The 8,336-nt window shown below is 40.3% G+C and overlaps 1 protein-coding gene across 4 annotated transcripts in view; it reads right to left on the bottom strand.

The window, feature by feature from the left end:
- The window catches only part of BCL11B (BCL11 transcription factor B), a 140,877-nt gene that overhangs the window by 95,596 nt on the left and 36,945 nt on the right, over positions 1–8,336 (bottom strand). The window lies entirely within an intron of this gene.

Here is an 8,336-nt window from a genome sequence, read left to right as displayed (position 1 = left end):
TCTCAACCTTAACTTCTTCTTACTCTATTTTCCATCTAACTGGCCACTAGCTTGGCACTGAAGATTTCATTCTATCCCCAGTATAAGAACTAAGATACTAGCAGCCTTCAGCTGGTCTGAAAAAACCATCAGCCTAGAAATGAATTACAGATACTTTGAAAACAAAACTTTTTCTGAGGACAGAGAAACTATATGACCATGCCAGCACTTAGGCCTAGCCCCAAGTACCTCGATGCTTATAGCATCTTACATGCCCCCATTATATTTGGCTTTGACCTCAGTCGAGAAAGATAAGAAGAAAACTGTAAAAGCAAAAGGGGTTGCATAATAATGAGGTTAGAAATCTGGGGTGGGAGGGAAAGAAAGAAGAGAAATACCCCAGATGACCAAGTCCTAAAGGGTTTGTAGGGTTGATTCAAGTGATTCATCCTTCTCCAGGTGGAAAAGGGGAGGAGGAGGCTGTTAAGTTCCTCTTTTAGTTCTAGAAAAGTACTTTTAACAACCCAGGATCCTTCAGTAAATGTCTGATAAGTTCACACTTTCCTATTTTAATAGCTCCACTAAGGATTCACATTGAAGCACATAATAACAGTATTAGCTGGTAAAATGATCCTGTAGTTAAAATACATCTAATTAGCAGCTGATGACATCCATTTTGGCAATTTCCTATGTGGAAAAAAAAAGTTGAGTGTTACCTTAAAATAAGACAGGCACTGGGTACCTCCTTCCCAGACAAGACCCAGCCCTTCAAATCATTTGCCTTTTTTTCTCTCTTCTTGGGGAAGGGAGGGAGGATGCCTCATTTGCCTCCTTTGTTGCTGAAATCTGAGCTATGCAGACATACTTGACTCCTTAAATATACACAACCCTTTACCTTCACTGTGAAACCATCGCTTCATCTCTTTTAATGTTCTTATTTTTAATTAACACCATGGCTCTGGGTGCCAGCATAGAGTGACCCTTGTTTTCCCATTATTTGGGTGTTTTAAAAAAAAAACCAAGATGCTAATAAAAAAAGGAAATAAGAACAAGGATATGAATATAATTCATATGCAGTATGTATATGTGTAACCCCAAGGCCAAGTACTGAGTTGTACACCTAGTAGGTATTTAAATATTTGATGAGTGAATGATCAAAGAATTTTTAAAGCCATAAACATTCCATGAAGATAGAGTGGAACTGGTTAAGGCAGACAGAAATAGGCTAGATGCTATTGTAGACCCATCCTGAAAGGCTCCTAAAAAGTCCTCAATCCTTGCCTGCCTCCCCCTAGAAGGTACAAATGGGAATATATCCTTTAATTCGGCCCTTCTATCTCTCTTTCCAACACGTCTCACCACATCTCTGTACAGTTCTGGGCCTCAGAAGTTGTATTCGATAATCTCCGTTGTTACAGTCTCAGAGCTACAAAATGAGAGAAGATGGTGAACTGAACTTTACACTTCCTGAGTGCTGTTAAACATCTGTGTGTTCATGTCAGAATTAGTATTGCTTCCTTGTTGTGTTTTGGTGGGGTGGGGGTGGGGGGGTGCTCAGTGTATGTTTCTTGTAAAGGTAGCGATGAAAAAAATTAGATGGGCCGCAAGAGATTTACATAGCTGACTGCAAAGATTTCCTTTGGGCTCATGTTTTAGATATGAAAACATATTTTTAAACCCCGTTAAAAATGGAGTCATAACGATTTGCAAAAGGTATGGTATCTGTCCATTAAAGGAAACGACAGCAAGTGTCTCAGTCCACCAGGATGGGTTCACTATAGGCTCCTTTGGAAAATTATCTGATAGGGCTCCTAAGTTCACCTGAGTGACTTACATGGATGCCAGTCCTTACTGTTTGGTGAGCAGGAAGAGGTGAGGGACCACTAAAAAGGCATCTCTGTAGGCACTTGAAGCTGTCGTTCTTTAGCGAGGAAGTATTTTCTCTTACCATGAAGAGGGGTAATTTTCTGGGCTAGAGATCAGGTTATTATCATCATGATCTTTATTCTACAAAACAAATCTTATTATCGATATCATAATAAACATTATTATTATTAACAATAATGCTTTGCATGTGGCTGGTGCTGAACCATTTTTTTTAAACCCTTACCTTCTGTTTTGGAATCAATCCTGTGTATTGGTTCCAAGGCAGAAGAGTGGTAAGGGCTAGGCAATGGGGGTCAAGTGACTTGCCCAAGGTCACACAGCTGGGAAGTATCTGAGGCCACATTTGAACTCAGGACCTCCCATCTCTAGGTCTGGCTCTCAATCCACTGAGCTACCCAGCTGCCCCCTCTCATAGAGTTTTTAGTTGAAAAAGTACTTAAATCTTAAATTATGCACTACCCTGGATATGGGGGGTCATTATGCTGTCCCAAATGGCCATGGTCCCTATTATTCCCAACTCCCTTTCTCTTCCCCTTAAAGCATTTTTAAAAATGCTTTTGAGGACATGATTTTTCACTGTATGATCCTGTATGGTAGACACAGCATTGGTCATTGTCCCCATTTTAAAGAACAGAAAACTGAGGCTTAGAGATGGTCAAACATTGCACAGGGAGTTATTGAGAGAGCCAGGATTAGAACCCTAACCTTCCGACTCCTAGGTCCAAAAACTCTTAAAACGACATTTTTAAACATCAGCTACTTGACCAAGTCAAAGATTTGGCAGCTGGTCATGCCCAGGAGTTTTCTCTAGTACTTGGGAGACGACCCTCCCCCCCCCCCCCCCAGGCCCTGGGATTTGGAACTGAGCTTTTCCCAGGGTTAGTTACCATCAGGAGACTCTCTCCCAAATCTCTTCTTTCTTATTTCCTAAATCTGTCCAAATGAATCACGTTTTGAAACATTTATGCTTTTCTAACACACTGCACATTTAATGCATCTCCAAGAGGGCAAACTCAGACGTGTGCAATATGATAATACCATACAAGAACGTTTTTTATTTCCGCTATTGGGGGCCTGACAAGGAAAGCGAATTAAGGCTTCTTTCTGCCTCTTGAAATGAAAGGCTCACTAGTGCACCCTGTTGCTGGGCTTCAATAGACACCGGTTCTCAGGATAGCTGTCCCCAGGTTTTTAAAGACACAAGCAGTACAAAAATCTCTGGAGCCTACACGGCATGCTCCGTCCTCTTTTTCTAGGTCATCCAAAGAATACAGTTAGTTGACATCATAAAAATCTGCATTTCTTCAGGCTGACAGTGGGGAAGAGAATTAAAATCAGGGAGAGGGTTCAGGCATCAGAGAGGCCTGTGTTTGGGGGCGCAGCTTAAGCTGAGGGGGCTTTCCAATCCAGGGAACTGATCAGCGACCAGAGGTGCCAGCACTCTCAAATCTGTCTGTCAGACCTTTCAGACCTCAAAGGAAAATGAAGATCATTTCCTTTCAGGGGCAACCTGGACCCCTAAAAGGGAGCATTTTCCCATCTCCCGGGGAAGTCCCTGGCACAAGAGCTGACTAAACAGAGACAATTTAAATGCTCCAGACCCATTCTCCCACCTGCCTGAAAATGTAAGGCCTCGGAGTTTAGTGACAGCTCAAGGGATAGACGGGGAAATAGGAGCCCACGCTAAGGTAAGGTGAGCTGGGCCCCAGAAGTGGGGACAGAACACATCTGAGGCTTCAAAAGAGGCTGACTGTGAAACTGCTTTAACCATGAAGGAAGGAAAAAAATCTCATTCAGACTTTTTTAATTTTTATAGATACGTTTTTAAATATAGATAAAATATAGATTTTATATAGATAATTTTAATATAAATAATTTTAAGGATTAAGAGTATTACCTAATCATACAAAAAAAAAAACAGAGAGGATATAGTAACAATCTGATCAGTATAGACACCAACTGATATAATAAAAATCAGAAAAATGACAGCTATTTCCCCAGTACCCATCATAAGACTCATCAAATGTTGTAGATGAAGGGGCGTAAGGCTCAAAACAAGTTGCATTTGAAGGAAGGGCAGAAGGCACTTATTATGTGCTAGACAATGTGCTAACCCCTTTATAAATGACCCTGGGAGAGAGGCGCTATTATGATTCCTATTTTTAATGGAGGAAACTGAGGCAGACAGAGGTAAAATAACTTGCCCAGGGTCACATACCTATGAAGTGTCTGAGTCTGAATTTGAATTCATGTCTTTCTGACTCCAAACCCAGCTTTCTAACCATTGCCCTTAAGAGATCACTTAGTCCAGTCTTGTTTCACTTTACAAACGAGGAAAATGAGATTTAGAAAATTGAAGTCATTTGCCCTGGGTCACACAACCTAATTACAATCAAAACTAGAATTTAGAACCCAACCTTCTATTTCCCAGAACAGCGTTCTTCTTATACGAACCACAATGGGGCCCTTTCTCCAGTGAATTTTAAGGAAATTGCACTAATTTCTTATTGCTTGAATGAAGGAGTATGTCACAGTTCTTCAGTCTATGATGTGTATTTTACATCAAAGCACTGGATATTATAAAGTATAACATATGTAGTAATAACCATATTTTTAACTGAGTTTATTTGAATGAAATTTTTAACCTACAAAATGGAGTGAGATTCAGAGATAATAGGACAAGTCAGTGAAACTCATTAGTTTAGTGGAGGAAAACTAGGCTAGTAACACAGAGGCCAGGCTACCTCCACTTTCCAGCTGAAAACAAGGCTAGTTTGGCATGAGAATGTTAATTTAAAAAAAAAAATAATTTCCCTGTTATGTAGACAGCCCTATTTAGTCAACATGACACAATTAAACCCTAAATTGAAGTCTGAAGTCACAAGACACCACATGAAATAGAGAAAGAGGCTTTTGTCCATACTGACTGACTGATTGATTCGATGACAAAAATGGGTTTTTCAAGGGGTGCATTTTGGTTCTTAACTAGAAGAAAATCAGAAAGGAGGTAGGGAACCTCTAACGACCTAGAGTCAGGAGAGACTTGAGTTCAAATTCTGTCTCTTATGCTTATTAGTTGGGACTACTTCTATGAATCTTGGTTTCCATAATCATAAAATGATTATGAAAATATCTATAGTACCCTTAACCTCACAATATTAGTTTGGGGCTCCAATTAAATAATGCATCTAAAGTTCTTTATAAACCTCAAAGCCCTAAATTGATGTCAGCTATTCTGCTTTCTGTATGCTACGAAGTATAAGAAGCTACACCTTGATTATGAGCTATCAAAATAATAGAGTGCCAAGGAATAATTAATTTGGCCACTTACTATTTATACCTTTGGGCCATCAAGGAAAGATAAAGAAAAGTCAACTAGTGGATGAATGGAAAGATGCCACCATTCTGAGGACCCAGAGAAGACTGTCAAACCTCAGCTGTGTGTGTATGTGTGTGTTTTAAAAGTAATTAAATAAATAAAAAAGTTGTTGCTTGAACAGTGAGGATCTTGGAAAATGAGGAGCTGGAAATGATTTGGCACAGCCCAATAAAAGGAATATAAAAGAGGAGGGATGCCTAGGCACAGAGGTTATTGCAACAATTCAGGGATGAAACAACCAAGAAAAGATAAAAAATTTCAGGTGCAGACGGAGTTGCCGATTTTAGGGACCTAGTGTCATCAAGCCTTTACTGGGCTAGGCCCTCTGAGTCTACCTGGGCAGTAAAAGAAATCACAATCAAGGTGGCCGGCAGGGTTTCTTGTAATGGAAGTAATAGAAAGGAACTTGGTTTCAAGAAGGCAAAAAAGATACTGGGCCATTGGTTAGTAAAAAGAAATGATGAGAGGCAGAAAGACAGAGAGGCAGAGAGAGAGAAAGGGGAAGAAAGGAGAGAAGAGATAGAGACAGACAAGAGGAGGAAGAGAGAGAGAATGAGAGAGAAAGGGTGGGTGAGAAAGAGAGGAGAGAAAGAGAATGAGAGAGAAAGGGAGGGTGAGAGAGGAGAGAGAGAAAGGGAGGGTGAGAGAGGAGAGAGAAAAATGGAGGTGGGGAGAGGGAGGGAGAGAGAGAGAGAGAGAGAGAGAGAGAGAGAGAGAGAGAGAGAGAGAGAGAGAGAGAGAGAGAGAGAGAGAGAGAGTTGCCTTCGTCAGGGCATTATAATCAATTTACCTTTTGTACTGTAGTAAAATAAATGCCAGTGTTTTTTTTGATGGAAGTGTGGAGAGTCTAGCTGGGGCTCACTGTTTTATATCACACAGGAACAAAATCTTTCTATGGCCTCTTACTTCTCAAGTCAAGATTGAAATGTCACTGACTAAAAAAAAAAAAGAAAAAGTGAACAGACCTGTAATTACTTTCAACAAAGTAGTCCTTTTAACCCTAGTTTTCTGGATTTCGATGGCATTTAATATCCATATCATGAGCGTCTTTTCAGCATGAGTAGACTGTGACTGCAAAAACCCCCAACTCCCTTTAATGCAGCCAGGAGGCAAGCAACCTTCTCTCACTTTTTTCACAATACCTCCATGCATTTTCAATCTTTTCCACAAAACACTGGTGACTCGCAATGTGCACACAACAAAATTTGTAAAAATTAACACTTCACAGGATTAATTTAATAAAGATTGTTAGCACATTAACACTAGTAACATTATTCCTTGCGATTCAGTATGGTTATGCTAACGACTCCTGCTGAAGTCCGTTTACATTCAGCTGAGGTTTACACCACTATTTAATGTAATTAAAGCAACTGGCGGTGCAAACCTCAATGGAAATATCATTCCTATTCCAGAGTATTCCCCTTAGAAATGTGAGGGAATCATAACACGCTGACTTTGATTCTGCTTTAATTTTTTTTTTTGGCCTCTTCTTTCTACAAAACGAAGCCTGGAACTAAGGGCCCCAAAGCCTGCAAAGAAATGGATTCACTCTGAGAGCTGTGCTAGGCTTCGCTGATAAGGAGCCACTCACTGCCTCCTTGCCACAGCGATGGAAGTCACACTGTAGGGCTGGAGTCTCATCTGTGTTCCTAAGACAGGTTTTAAAAACAGCTACCCTCAAGCAGTTCCAATAGCCGAGGAATATTTTTACTCCAGAAACTGTGGCTGTGAAGACCTGGCTCACATGAGAGAATTAAGTTGTAGGAGATAGAAAGGCAGTTTAGCAGGCCCTGCAGATGCAAAGCAGTATATGTCCTATACATGATTTTTAAAAAGAAAACAAACCTTGTGGACTGGACTATAGACTGTACGGAACAAGTCAGCTACCTCTCTCAATTGAGAGCTGAATTCAGCCTCAAAATAGAATCAATATTGCAACACCTCAGAAAACTAAATGAGCAAACTAAAAACAAAAACAAAAACCAAATTATCCAAAATCACCCCAAACATGGTTCCTGGGAAGGCAGGCCTTGATGCTGAACTTACCCTGTTCTCACTCATATGAGTATTAGGAGATCCACATTCAGACCAAAGACCCATAAAATCAGCCAGCAGAGGCCACCAAGGGGGATCCTCTCTATCTCAGTGTTGCTAGCCTACCTTTCTAAAACAAGAAGAACCCTCTGGATAGGGGAGAATTTTTTTTTTTAAGTGACACAAAAGAGGCCACAATATTCAAAGTCTGCTCTTGTGAAATGTCTTGTTCTCATCATTCCATGTCCCCATCCTGCAGGGTCTTCTTTAAAGCACATGTAATACCCTTATTCTATATTCTAATTTCTTTGGAAAAAAATATATCAGTGTCACTAAAAAAACGTCATTGTTTTGCAATCCAGCAGTTCCCTTGGCAGAGAGACCGGCTGGTTGGCATAATCCCCTCATTTGACAAAACTGCTATTTCTGGGCATGTGCTCAAAAACAGGTAGGAAGCAAATGCTGAGAAATAAGGAAGTAAAAACAGCCAACAGATTTTTCACTACCAAGAATGCCAAGAGTAAACATGATTTATTTAGCTGTGTTTAACGTGTTTCTCCTGCACTAGACTGCAGAAACCTGCTTACATTTGGGGAAAACGTGGACAGGAACAAGGGAGAAAAAATATACTACAGATCAAAAATTCAGGTACATTTTGAAGCGTTCGGTCACACAGCTTTAGTGAACACAAGTATTTTCGAACCCAAAATGTATTCACGTGTCAGAAGAAAGCTGCACTAATCTGGTGTTAATTACCAAGCTGCCACTAACAAAAGATAGAAGACCCAGTTCATACAAACAATATTTACATGGGCGGTACATGCTTTTGCCTTAGTTCGGTTGCTCTGTATGTGTGGATGTGTGTTTTATGACACGTGATTTGGGGAGGTACAGTACCGGCATCCTGATCAGAAGTCTGTCTAAGTTAGGTTGAAGGTCGTAAGTCCCCCAAATCACAAATATGGGGGAAGATGAAATCTTCCTTTGCTTTCCTTGGCTAGTCACATGTTCACAAGTGAAATTTACTTAGATCCATATTCAATTAAGTAGCAGCAGA

This window comes from Monodelphis domestica, chromosome 1 (genome assembly GCF_027887165.1).
Source record: "Monodelphis domestica isolate mMonDom1 chromosome 1, mMonDom1.pri, whole genome shotgun sequence".
In the NCBI taxonomy this organism is placed as follows: Eukaryota; Metazoa; Chordata; class Mammalia; order Didelphimorphia; family Didelphidae; genus Monodelphis; species Monodelphis domestica.
This window is presented reverse-complemented; position numbering and strand designations above follow the sequence as displayed.